A 15,055-nucleotide genomic window follows, 5' to 3' on the forward strand; every position below is an offset into this window, starting at 1 on the left:
ACGCGTGGACATGTATAAATTTGTCAATACTGCCATGTCAAATGTTATATGTTCCGGTGGGACATACATAATGTTTACGCCGTAATTACATCATCGTAATGGGATCACTTTGTAGGACTATTTCATTTTATTTACGATCTTCTTGTGTTTGATTTTCACGTACAATATTCAACAATGGATGAAAAACATGCACAAATACAGGTGAGCAGAAAGACTGGTCGGATGTTGGGAGGTCATCAGACAAAGAAGCTGATAGTCTGACCAACTGGCCTGTATGTGGATGGATATTTCTATAAACAGACCAACTGGCCTATAGGTGGGTGGATACTTGTATAGCTAGACAGGCAGACCTACTGGCCATTAGGTGGGTGAATATATGTATAGACAGATAGGCAGACCAGCTGAGAAATTTAAAGTTCTAGAACTTTTAATATCATGGTGTTTGCATAGCTTCACTATGGGAACGGAATTAGTACCGTAAGGCCTGCATGAGGCCCCAATATCAAACAAGTGGATCTTAACTATGTTAATCGATAAAGGGAAACAACGTGCCAGAACATAAAAAAAATAACTCTACCAGTAAAATTACACTAATTGTAAGAGTTGTTTCCCATGTCACATTTTCCGTATCAGTTTCGAACTTGTATTCACATTCGGTAGAATTTAAAATCTATATTAGACTTTTATTAATGAAGAAAAACTAATATTATAGTATCACCTTTCTACACACGATCAACCTTCAGACATAAGATGATTCAAAATATTAAAGATTAGCCATTAAAAGAATCATGACAAAGAAACAGAGACAGAGACAGAGAGGGGGAAAGGAATCAATACAGTAGAGTAGGTAGGACGAATGAGGGTGTGCCTGTTCCAAACATTAATTTGTGGCAGGAGTTCGTGCGCGATGACATATATCGTTACTCACGATGGTCACACTCAAAATTCAAAATTAGAAATGACAATTTTGGTCGGTTTTGTTTACTATATATTTATTAGGCGACTCCTGGGTACCATATCGTTTGCCAAATGCATACCAAATGCAACGGCGATTTAGATCCTTAAAATTATACTCTGGAAACTTTCAAAATGCAGGTGCTACAGGGATTCCATTCCAAAACTTCCCTTGCCTACATGTTCATCCCACTCCCCTCCCCCACGCCCGCACGGTCTTCCTGGATGCGCACCTGCTTGTGACCAATAATGCATGCCAAAGTAACTCGAATCAAACACACAACTTAAGCATAGTCACTGACGCATACAATACAGGCCACACTTGCCTACAATCACAATGGAGTAATGCTGCTCTGTGCATGAGTGTCTGTCTGTCTGTCTGTCTGTCTGTGTATATGTTCCCGCTTTCCAACAAAGTTTGATTTCCTAAACGAAAGTGTCTATCTGTGACGGATCACAAGTAAATCACAATTTCTATACGGTCTTAGTCAAATGACCATATAGAAATCAATAAGAAACTTAGAGTATGCAACGTATCCATAGATTTGCAATATAAAACAATGGATGTTTTGCTCACAGACGAAGACTCGTAGGCGGGCCCAATCAGGGTGGGAGGGCAAAGAAGACGATATGGCCCGGGTCTCAACCCCTAAGGATCCTCGCTTTTTATATATAATAGTATAATATTAAATATACTTCAATGTGTACTTAGTTGTCTTTTAATTCTGTATATAGTAAATTATATGGGCTTATTTGTACATTCGAATCATTTACAAACTGCAATATTAACAGGGCCTTGGGACCTCACAATTTTAACGTGTCCCGAGCCTCTCACAACCTCTGAAGGGGCTGCTGATAGGTGCTGATTTCACACTTCGTAAACGTAACGTTACGAAAACATACATTCTTTATAAATCTGTGACTTTGTGAATAAGCTTTCTTTGCACTTGGCATGCATCCATACACAAAAGATATACAAGATGCAGCGAGAAGTACTAGAGAAACTGAACAAAACACATATCTTAACCAATATGTGATGGTGGTACAAAAGAACTGACTAGAGTATCATTCTGTTATGCAAATCTCACGGAAATAAGATCATCTGTGTTGTTTTCAATTAACTCCATCAATTTTTCTGGTATATATCATTACAATAGTAAATGTATTATTTTTCTCCTATTTGATAAACACTGTACATGGGTAGTCATGGGTCAAGGTACCATCCCACAAACTACCTACGGCAACAGAAAATTTGATACAGTGACATATTCAAATAAATTGAACTATGTTTGGATTACTAATATCAATTTCATGTCCTTTTTAACAAAATAACAACAGCAAAAAAAACATCCTAGAAAGGCAAATTTCCATTGGAGAGAAATGATGAGAGAGAGAAAGGGGGCGGGGTTGTCGTGTAATACATTCAATATATATACTTGTCCAAATAAAGGGAATAACTTTTAAAATAGGTTTTCTCTTATTTTTGTCAAGTGCATTACTCCCTCAAAGATATCCGCCAAAACTGAATATATTCCCTCATATAGCTGATATAATAATACATTATGTTCTGCACAGTAAAGCTTGCAGTGTTTCATAACAAAAATAATTCATCAATAATACCTTCATGAATGTCCCAGCTGTTACTGAATTTCACCAAATCAGTTTCTGTAGAATGTATGCATAATGCGCCCTCAGATCTGGTTCCATGCAGTTTGTCAGGAGTGATCAATAGAACAAACAACATAGATATTGATCTGCCAGCGCATTATATGATGGAACATCAGGATCTGTTACTTGCACTTAGACTCATCTTATAAGAAAGAACATACGTACGTATTTCAGAAATGGCAATCGCCAGTATCATTTCATTATCTTCATAATGATTTTCATAACTAGAGTCTCTATTTCCTTGACCTGCGAGGGTACAAATTATACATAGAATCAAATTTTAAAAAGAATAAGAAAAATATTAAAAACATAAAACTTTTAAGAACATATGCAGACTGTAATTTTAATATTCATCATGAAATATTGTACTCTGAAAGATTCACAAATGTTTTCCTGTTAAAATTTATTAATTAATTACATCATATATTTCATTTGGAAATTAATTTCATAATACCAACTATTCAATGGAATAATAATTAATAATAATAATGATAATGACAATTATTATTATTATTATTATTATTATTATTGGTAGAACACATACCGACTCTTTAAGATGTAGCTAGCGGTTACAAGGTTTTAGAGAAAAACCGAATAGCTTAGAAGAGAAAAGAATCGTGAAAATAAAAATTATGTATGATTATAATGTATCTTTTCGTACAGTTAATTCTAAAAATAAAAGACAATATCATTAACTGGGTTATAATCAGAACGAGTATGTAAAAGAAAGTAAAAGAAATTACCTCAATGGCTATAGATGGAAAGAAAATGAATAATTTTATAGCAAAATAAATAAAATGAAAAAGAATCGTGTCCGACTATATTGGACGGGCTACCCAACGATGCCTATTCACAGGCGCGATCCCACTACTGCTCGACACGGGGACTTTTGCCTGCTGTGTTTCCACCCTGGGCCAGTACGTCCCTCCTTAGACAACCTGGACCCCCTAGGCTCCCCCGAGGGACCCATATTGATGCCGAGCTTAGCGCGGACACCCGATCGACATAGAGCACCGAGGAGCAGAGCCCCCGCCCTCAAACCGTCCAACGACCCCGGCCTCCAAGTAGCTGGATTACAGGAGCACGCCACAACTCCCAGCCGAAAACAATTTGCAACCTTAGCATATATAACTCTAAAATGTAGTGGAATCTGGATGATACACTTTTATGAAACTGATACAAAATTCAAGCTTTAGAAGAAACTCTCAAAATTTACAACAAATATCGAAATGTCCTGGAAAATTATACTGTCTTATTTGACAAGGCGGAAGTACGCGTCACTCGTTGACGAAGGGAGCGCACTCATAATGTTCCATTAAGGGAGGCAACTTGTCGTCAAACAAAAACCACTATCTGTTCTCAGATTTGCTACTCTTGTCACAGGTCGTACCCAATCACCTTCATTTATGAATAATAAGATGTGGCCAAATACTAGAAGTATTACACGAGTTACCGATTGAATTTGTTGACATTATTATGCTGACAGGACAAATTTACACACATAGGATGTTATATCATTGCAATCTGTCAGTGAGGCAGCGCATCGACCAATTTGTCCAAATTTGCACCTATTGAACGGTTCTAAACAATCATTAATTTTCAATATTAAAATCTCCGAATTCTCTCTCTCTCTCTCTCTCTCTCTCTCTCTCTCTCTCTCTTTGACAGTGCTACGATATATATTTCGGATATTTAATTATTAAAAAATTCTACAGAAATGAAAGGGAAAATATTAATTTTGATTTTGCATATAAAATTACGGGTTTCATATATCACTTTTCAATGTGTATGCAATATTCTTTAATAGCATTTGATATGTATGTACCTTCTTGTCCTTCAAAACTGCATAAATACTAATTATTATTTACACAGGATAAACACTGTTATGTATTCACAGATTTCAAGTTTTATTTCCTCATTTTAATACTTGGAAACTTAAACTAGAGCTTAAACTAAGCTGAAAAAGAGAGATATTTTCACTGGTATTATCTTTGCCATTTTGATCAAATCTAGAAGAAAATGTAGAAAGCCAAAATCCTAGTATTTGTCTATTCGATAGGTTCAATTTGCCTGCAACAGTTTACTGTTGGAAAGGAATTTATAAGTTATGCTTTTCCTATTTTCATTTGAAACTCAACAGTATCAAATCAAATCACTTTATTTCAAAAATATAGGCCCCCGGCCCGTAATACAAAATTATGTTTTATATACACAACTGGAACGCCGCATTTTCTTTAATGCATGTGGAAATATAAATTCTTGATTTATTTCTACACTTATTACTACACTTAGGTCGGAATAGTAATATATTCACATCATTTATTCGGATGGACATAAAGAGCCCTCTCTCCTAGCAAATGATCTGTACCGGTAATCTGATAAATTATACAGCGTCACTACATCAATCTTAACCAAAAGCCACACAAATTTTGTAACGCTTGGTTATACATAATATACATTTTTTAGAGATCGTCTTCTAATAATATCATATTCTGGGCAAACGCAAACAAATTGAAATTCATCACTTATTAAATAAATATTTCTTCTAATGCACAGTTCACAAAATCTCAATGCACTATCAATTTGTATTTCCTTCTTCCTGTTCCAATCATTCGTTTATGCCTGGAACATCTTAGTTGCAATAAACGTTTTCTTAAATTGAAAAGTATATTACATGAGAGGTATTTCTCACATTGTAGTAGGGATTTATACTGAGCACAGTAATAACATTCTGAGGAATTAGTAATACGTTCCGACCAACATTGAAATGCAGTCTCTCTAATCATTTGTGTGAACTCCAAAACAACTTCTTTTCCATAACCAACATCGTATGTCATCCGCACATATCCAGGGCCATATTGATAGAGCAAATCTTTAATCTTCTTAGCCATTGTGACTCTATGCAACATCGTCTAACGTTTAGAACATGACATAACATTGATATGGATATATCATCCGATAATCGCACGTGTGTATGTGTGTGTATGTTTGTGTGTGTGTGTGTTTGTGTGGGGGGAGTGTGGGTGTGTGTGGGGGGGTGTGAGTGGGTGTATTTGTGTGCTCTGCAATTGAAATTTGCTCTGACTGACAATTTGAATATTTGTTTCCGATATTCTACAGCATCAATAATAATAATAATAATAGCATTCTTACTTGTAACATACGGCGAATACATTTCTTTGTTATGTATTTGCTTCTGCATTCGTTCTCCTATTTGGTGTTCAAATATATGAAATCCAAAGTACATTTGATAGATGAATATAAAAAGGGTACATAAAGATTTTAAAAAGAAATATAATTTGGTGTGCTTCTCCGCAACTTCATAACGAGCCAGTCAGAAGTCGTACAGAGCCAGCCATGTGTCGAACCCAAAAAGATCGTAGTCACCTGAAGTTGTACACATGCTCACAAAAGTCGTACAGTGCCCCTTAATGTCTCAAAGAGCTACCCATACATTTTACCTTCGATGTCTTCCAAAGCATATAGAAGCCGCCCGTGGCTGATATTAAGAATCTCAGCATGGACGGGTCTGGTTACTTGTTGGAGATTACAGGTTTGATCGTTGCCTATTACCAAGCAGAAATATTGGTTGGTTTACAACGGCATTTTAACCACATTATCGGTTATGCCATACCGAGGAAATGGCAGCAAAGGAAAACAATGGCAAAGCAAGGCAACCAACCATGGACCTCCTTGAAATGAAGACTGTCAATCGAAAAATTTATGGTTATAGTCGGTTTATCCTTTCATTTTTCCTTACTGTATCTTTTTGTATTTTCACTGTATGTATCACTCGTATTCCTATCAGCATCGCCAGCGAGCCCATACCCCTGCCATTTTGTGATACACGTTCGAATGCAAAACTTCAAAACCAAGAGATAAGTTAATTTTCAAATACGTCAAAATCGGTACAAATTATGCTCTAAATCTGCTACATTGTTCTGTTGTTATTTAAATAGTTTCTTCTGCGCATCATCAGTTTCATATGTGAAAATTACAGAAATTATGTTCGGATACTAGGAACACAGAAAATTTCCCAACGGTAATTTGCCAGGTGTTTAGCGTGCTATTAGACACTCGTGCACATTGACACTTTATGCTAATTTATGATAGATTTGCTATTAAAACTGACAATTTCCGTGGCTTTTCTTTATATTTTTCATTTGGCGTCTCCTTGGCACCATAGCATCTGTCCAATGCTTTAAACACAACGAACAAGGTCAATGTCGTCTTTTCATCAAGTTTATGTCGATACTTACGTATCAGACAAAGCTTCAAGTCCCAATTTAAAAATCGTAAAATGTCAACTCTACTGTGTATCTAAAATAATATAATATTTATTTAATCATTTATTGACTTTTGAATGGGTATAATAAATACAATACAACACATCTTGAATAGAGAAGAAATCTTATCAAACTATGCTACAGTGGACCCTAAAATGCAGAATACATGCTGTATAGTATCGTTCACGCGTGGACATGTATAAATTTGTCAATACTGCCATGTCAAATGTTATATGTTCCGGTGGGACATACATAATGTTTACGCCGTAATTACATCATCGTATTGGGATCACTTTGTAGGACTATTTCATTTTATTTACGATGTTCTTGTGTTTGATTTTCACGTACAATATTCAACAATGGATGAAAAACATGCACAAATACAGGTGAGCAGAAAGACTGGTCGGATGTTGGGAGGTCATCAGACAAAGAAGCTGATAGTCTGACCAACTGGCCTGTATGTGGATGGATATTTCTATAAACAGACCAACTGGCCTATAGGTGGGTGGATACTTGTATAGCTAGACAGGCAGACCTACTGGCCATTAGGTGGGTGAATATATGTATAGACAGATAGGCAGACCAGCTGAGAAATTTAAAGTTCTAGAACTTTTAATATCATGGTGTTTGCATAGCTTCACTATGGGAACGGAATTAGTACCGTAAGGCCTGCATGAGGCCCCAATATCAAACAAGTGGATCTTAACTATGTTAATCGATAAAGGGAAACAACGTGCCAGAACATAAAAAAAAATAACTCTACCAGTAAAATTACACTAATTGTAAGAGTTGTTTCCCATGTCACATTTTCCGTATCAGTTTCGAACTTGTATTCACATTCGGTAGAATTTAAAATCTATATTAGACTTTTATTAATGAAGAAAAACTAATATTATAGTATCACCTTTCTACACACGATCAACCTTCAGACATAAGATGATTCAAAATATTAAAGATTAGCCATTAAAAGAATCATGACAAAGAAACAGAGACAGAGACAGAGAGGGGGAAAGGAATCAATACAGTAGAGTAGGTAGGACGAATGAGGGTGTGCCTGTTCCAAACATTAATTTGTGGCAGGAGTTCGTGCGCGATGACATATATCGTTACTCACGATGGTCACACTCAAAATTCAAAATTAGAAATGACAATTTTGGTCGGTTTTGTTTACTATATATTTATTAGGCGACTCCTGGGTACCATATCGTTTGCCAAATGCATACCAAATGCAACGGCGATTTAGATCCTTAAAATTATACTCTGGAAACTTTCAAAATGCAGGTGCTACAGGGATTCCATTCCAAAACTTCCCTTGCCTACATGTTCATCCCACTCCCCTCCCCCACGCCCGCACGGTCTTCCTGGATGCGCACCTGCTTGTGACCAATAATGCATGCCAAAGTAACTCGAATCAAACACACAACTTAAGCATAGTCACTGACGCATACAATACAGGCCACACTTGCCTACAATCACAATGGAGTAATGCTGCTCTGTGCATGAGTGTCTGTCTGTCTGTCTGTCTGTCTGTGTATATGTTCCCGCTTTCCAACAAAGTTTGATTTTCTAAACGAAAGTGTCTATCTGTGACGGATCACAAGTAAATCACAATTTCTATACGGTCTTAGTCAAATGACCATATAGAAATCAATAAGAAACTTAGAGTATGCAACGTATCCATAGATTTGCAATATAAAACAATGGATGTTTTGCTCACAGACGAAGACTCGTAGGCGGGCCCAATCAGGGTGGGAGGGCAAAGAAGACGATATGGCCCGGGTCTCAACCCCTAAGGATCCTCGCTTTTTATATATAATAGTATAATATTAAATATACTTCAATGTGTACTTAGTTGTCTTTTAATTCTGTATATAGTAAATTATATGGGCTTATTTGTACATTCGAATCATTTACAAACTGCAATATTAACAGGGCCTTGGGACCTCACAATTTTAACGTGTCCCGAGCCTCTCACAACCTCTGAAGGGGCTGCTGATAGGTGCTGATTTCACACTTCGTAAACGTAACGTTACGAAAACATACATTCTTTATAAATCTGTGACTTTGTGAATAAGCTTTCTTTGCACTTGGCATGCATCCATACACAAAAGATATACAAGATGCAGCGAGAAGTACTAGAGAAACTGAACAAAACACATATCTTAACCAATATGTGATGGTGGTACAAAAGAACTGACTAGAGTATCATTCTGTTATGCAAATCTCACGGAAATAAGATCATCTGTGTTGTTTTCAATTAACTCCATCAATTTTTCTGGTATATATCATTACAATAGTAAGTGTATTATTTTTCTCCTATTTGATAAACACTGTACATGGGTAGTCATGGGTCAAGGTACCATCCCACAAACTACCTACGGCAACAGAAAATTTGATACAGTGACATATTCAAATAAATTGAACTACGTTTGGATTACTAATATCAATTTCATGTCCTTTTTAACAAAATAACAACAGCAAAAAAAACATCCTAGAAAGGCAAATTTCCATTGGAGAGAAATGATGAGAGAGAGAAAGGGGGCGGGGTTGTCGTGTAATACATTCAATATATATACTTGTCCAAATAAAGGGAATAACTTTTAAAATAGGTTTTCTCTTATTTTTGTCAAGTGCATTACTCCCTCAAAGATATCCGCCAAAACTGAATATATTCCCTCATATAGCTGACATAATAATACATTATGTTCTGCACAGTAAAGCTTGCAGTGTTTCATAACAAAAATAATTCATCAATAATACCTTCATGAATGTCCCAGCTGTTACTGAATTTCACCAAATCATTTTCTGTAGAATGTATGCATAATGCGCCCTCAGATCTGGTTCCATGCAGTTTGTCAGGAGTGATCAATAGAACAAACAACATAGATATTGATCTGCCAGCGCATTATATGATGGAACATCAGGATCTGTTACTTGCACTTAGACTCATCTTATAAGAAAGAACATACGCACGTATTTCAGAAATGGCAATCGCCAGTATCATTTCATTATCTTCATAATGATTTTCATAACTAGAGTCTCTATTTCCTTGACCTGCGAGGGTACAAATTATACATAGAATCAAATTTTAAAAAGAATAAGAAAAATATTAAAAACATAAAACTTTTAAGAACATATGCAGACTGTAATTTTAATATTCATCATGAAATATTGTACTCTGAAAGATTCACAAATGTTTTCCTGTTAAAATTTATTAATTAATTACATCATATATTTCATTTGGAAATTAATTTCATAATACCAACTATTCAATGGAATAATAATTAATAATAATAATGATAATGACAATTATTATTATTATTATTATTATTATTGGTAGAACACATACCGACTCTTTAAGATGTAGCTAGCGGTTACAAGGTTTTAGAGAAAAACCGAATAGCTTAGAAGAGAAAAGAATCGTGAAAATAAAAATTATGTATGATTATAATGTATCTTTTCGTACAGTTAATTCTAAAAATAAAAGACAATATCATTAACTGGGTTATAATCAGAACGAGTATGTAAAAGAAAGTAAAAGAAATTACCTCAATGGCTATAGATGGAAAGAAAATGAATAATTTTATAGCAAAATAAATAAAATGAAAAAGAATCGTGTCCGACTATATTGGACGGGCTACCCAACGATGCCTATTCACAGGCGCGATCCCACTACTGCTCGACACGGGGACTTTTGCCTGCTGTGTTTCCACCCTGGGCCAGTACGTCCCTCCTTAGACAACCTGGACCCCCTAGGCTCCCCCGAGGGACCCATATTGATGCCGAGCTTAGCGCGGACACCCGATCGACATAGAGCACCGAGGAGCAGAGCCCCCGCCCTCAAACCGTCCAACGACCCCGGCCTCCAAGTAGCTGGATTACAGGAGCACGCCACAACTCCCAGCCGAAAACAATTTGCAACCTTAACATATATAACTCTAAAATGTAGTGGAATCTGGATGATACACCTTTATGAAACTGATACAAAATTCAAGCTTTAGAAGAAACTCTCAAAATTTACAACAAATATCGAAATGTCCTGGAAAATTATACTGTCTTATTTGACAAGGCGGAAGTACGCGTCACTCGTTGACGAAGGGAGCGCACTCATAATGTTCCATTAAGGGAGGCAACTTGTCGTCAAACAAAAACCACTATCTGTTCTCAGATTTGCTACTCTTGTCACAGGTCGTACCCAATCACCTTCATTTATGAATAATAAGATGTGGCCAAATACTAGAAGTATTACACGAGTTACCGATTGAATTTGTTGACATTATTATGCTGACAGGACAAATTTACACACATAGGATGTTATATCATTGCAATCTGTCAGTGAGGCAGCGCATCGACCAATTTGTCCAAATTTGCACCTATTGAACGGTTCTAAACAATCATTAATTTTCAATATTAAAATCTCCGAATTCTCTCTCTCTCTCTCTCTCTCTCTCTCTCTCTCTCTCTTTGACAGTGCTACGATATATATTTCGGATATTTAATTATTAAAAAATTCTACAGAAATGAAAGGGAAAATATTAATTTTGATTTTGCATATAAAATTACGGGTTTCATATATCACTTTTCAATGTGTATGCAATATTCTTTAATAGCATTTGATATGTATGTACCTTCTTGTCCTTCAAAACTGCATAAATACTAATTATTATTTACACAGGATAAACACTGTTATGTATTCACAGATTTCAAGTTTTATTTCCTCATTTTAATACTTGGAAACTTAAACTAGAGCTTAAACTAAGCTGAAAAAGAGAGATATTTTCACTGGTATTATCTTTGCCATTTTGATCAAATCTAGAAGAAAATGTAGAAAGCCAAAATCCTAGTATTTGCCTATTCGATAGGTTCAATTTGCCTGCAACAGTTTACTGTTGGAAAGGAATTTATAAGTTATGCTTTTCCTATTTTCATTTGAAACTCAACAGTATCAAATCAAATCACTTTATTTCAAAAATATAGGCCCCCGGCCCGTAATACAAAATTATGTTTTATATACACAACTGGAACGCCGCATTTTCTTTAATGCATGTGGAAATATAAATTCTTGATTTATTTCTACACTTATTACTACACTTAGGTCGGAATAGTAATATATTCACATCATTTATTCGGATGGACATAAAGAGCCCTCTCTCCTAGCAAATGATCTGTACCGGTAATCTGATAAATTATACAGCGTCACTACATCAATCTTAACCAAAAGCCACACAAATTTTGTAACGCTTGGTTATACATAATATACATTTTTTAGAGATCGTCTTCTAATAATATCATATTCTGGGCAAACGCAAACAAATTGAAATTCATCACTTATTAAATAAATATTTCTTCTAATGCACAGTTCACAAAATCTCAATGCACTATCAATTTGTATTTCCTTCTTCCTGTTCCAATCATTCGTTTATGCCTGGAACATCTTAGTTGCAATAAACGTTTTCTTAAATTGAAAAGTATATTACATGAGAGGTATTTCTCACATTGTAGTAGGGATTTATACTGAGCACAGTAATAACATTCTGAGGAATTAGTAATACGTTCCGACCAACATTGAAATGCAGTCTCTCTAATCATTTGTGTGAACTCCAAAACAACTTATTTTCCATAACCAACATCGTATGTCATCCGCACATATCCAGGGCCATATTGATAGAGCAAATCTTTAATCTTCTTAGCCATTGTGACTCTATGCAACATCGTCTAACGTTTAGAACATGACATAACATTGATATGGATATATCATCCGATAATCGCACGTGTGTATGTGTGTGTATGTTTGTGTGTGTGTGTGTTTGTGTGGGGGGAGTGTGGGTGTGTGTGGGGGGTGTGAGTGGGTGTATTTGTGTGCTCTGCAATTGAAATTTGCTCTGACTGACAATTTGAATATTTGTTTCCGATATTCTACAGCATCAATAATAATAATAATAATAGCATTCTTACTTGTAACATACGGCGAATACATTTCTTTGTTATGTATTTGCTTCTGCATTCGTTCTCCTATTTGGTGTTCAAATATATGAAATCCAAAGTACATTTGATAGATGAATATAAAAAGGGTACATAAAGATTTTAAAAAGAAATATAATTTGGTGTGCTTCTCCGCAACTTCATAACGAGCCAGTCAGAAGTCGTACAGAGCCAGCCATGTGTCGAACCCAAAAAGATCGTAGTCACCTGAAGTTGTACACATGCTCACAAAAGTCGTACAGTGCCCCTTAATGTCTCAAAGAGCTACCCATACATTTTACCTTCGATGTCTTCCAAAGCATATAGAAGCCGCCCGTGGCTGATATTAAGAATCTCAGCATGGACGGGTCTGGTTACTTGTTGGAGATTACAGGTTTGATCGTTGCCTATTACCAAGCAGAAATATTGGTTGGTTTACAACGGCATTTTAACCACATTATCGGTTATGCCATACCGAGGAAATGGCAGCAAAGGAAAACAATGGCAAAGCAAGGCAACCAACCATGGACCTCCTTGAAATGAAGACTGTCAATCGAAAAATTTATGGTTATAGTCGGTTTATCCTTTCATTTTTCCTTACTGTATCTTTTTGTATTTTCACTGTATGTATCACTCGTATTCCTATCAGCATCGCCAGCGAGCCCATACCCCTGCCATTTTGTGATACACGTTCGAATGCAAAACTTCAAAACCAAGAGATAAGTTAATTTTCAAATACGTCAAAATCGGTACAAATTATGCTCTAAATCTGCTACATTGTTCTGTTGTTATTTAAATAGTTTCTTCTGCGCATCATCAGTTTCATATGTGAAAATTACAGAAATTATGTTCGGATACTAGGAACACAGAAAATTTCCCAACGGTAATTTGCCAGGTGTTTAGCGTGCTATTAGACACTCGTGCACATTGACACTTTATGCTAATTTATGATAGATTTGCTATTAAAACTGACAATTTCCGTGGCTTTTCTTTATATTTTTCATTTGGCGTCTCCTTGGCACCATAGCATCTGTCCAATGCTTTAAACACAACGAACAAGGTCAATGTCGTCTTTTCATCAAGTTTATGTCGATACTTACGTATCAGACAAAGCTTCAAGTCCCAATTTAAAAATCGTAAAATGTCAACTCTACTGTGTATCTAAAATAATATAATATTTATTTAATCATTTATTGACTTTTGAATGGGTATAATAAATACAATACAACACATCTTGAATAGAGAAGAAATCTTATCAAACTATGCTACAGTGGACCCTAAAATGCAGAATACATGCTGTATAGTATCGTTCACGCGTGGACATGTATAAATTTGTCAATACTGCCATGTCAAATGTTATATGTTCCGGTGGGACATACATAATGTTTACGCCGTAATTACATCATCGTATTGGGATCACTTTGTAGGACTATTTCATTTTATTTACGATGTTCTTGTGTTTGATTTTCACGTACAATATTCAACAATGGATGAAAAACATGCACAAATACAGGTGAGCAGAAAGACTGGTCGGATGTTGGGAGGTCATCAGACAAAGAAGCTGATAGTCTGACCAACTGGCCTGTATGTGGATGGATATTTCTATAAACAGACCAACTGGCCTATAGGTGGGTGGATACTTGTATAGCTAGACAGGCAGACCTACTGGCCATTAGGTGGGTGAATATATGTATAGACAGATAGGCAGACCAGCTGAGAAATTTAAAGTTCTAGAACTTTTAATATCATGGTGTTTGCATAGCTTCACTATGGGAACGGAATTAGTACCGTAAGGCCTGCATGAGGCCCCAATATCAAACAAGTGGATCTTAACTATGTTAATCGATAAAGGGAAACAACGTGCCAGAACATAAAAAAAAATAACTCTACCAGTAAAATTACACTAATTGTAAGAGTTGTTTCCCATGTCACATTTTCCGTATCAGTTTCGAACTTGTATTCACATTCGGTAGAATTTAAAATCTATATTAGACTTTTATTAATGAAGAAAAACTAATATTATAGTATCACCTTTCTACACACGATCAACCTTCAGACATAAGATGATTCAAAATATTAAAGATTAGCCATTAAAAGAATCATGACAAAGAAACAGAGACAGAGACAGAGAGGGGGAAAGGAATCAATACAGTAGAGTAGGTAGGACGAATGAGGGTGTGCCTGTT

At 35.8% G+C, this 15,055-nt stretch overlaps 2 non-coding genes across 2 annotated transcripts; both read right to left on the reverse strand.

The window, feature by feature from the left end:
- Positions 1 to 3,424: 3,424 nt before the first annotated feature.
- On the reverse strand, positions 3,425 to 3,722 carry LOC149793886 (signal recognition particle RNA). Its single transcript, XR_016423073.1, has one exon.
- Positions 3,723 to 10,515: 6,793 nt separating this feature from the next.
- LOC149793887 (signal recognition particle RNA) lies at positions 10,516 to 10,813 on the reverse strand. The gene has a single exon (XR_016423074.1).
- Between the last annotated feature and the right edge of the window lie 4,242 nt (positions 10,814 to 15,055).

Source organism: Sinohyriopsis cumingii, chromosome 8 (genome assembly GCF_028554795.1).
Source record: "Sinohyriopsis cumingii isolate HCF-2022 chromosome 8, ASM2855479v2, whole genome shotgun sequence".
Classification (NCBI taxonomy): Eukaryota; Metazoa; Mollusca; class Bivalvia; order Unionida; family Unionidae; genus Sinohyriopsis; species Sinohyriopsis cumingii.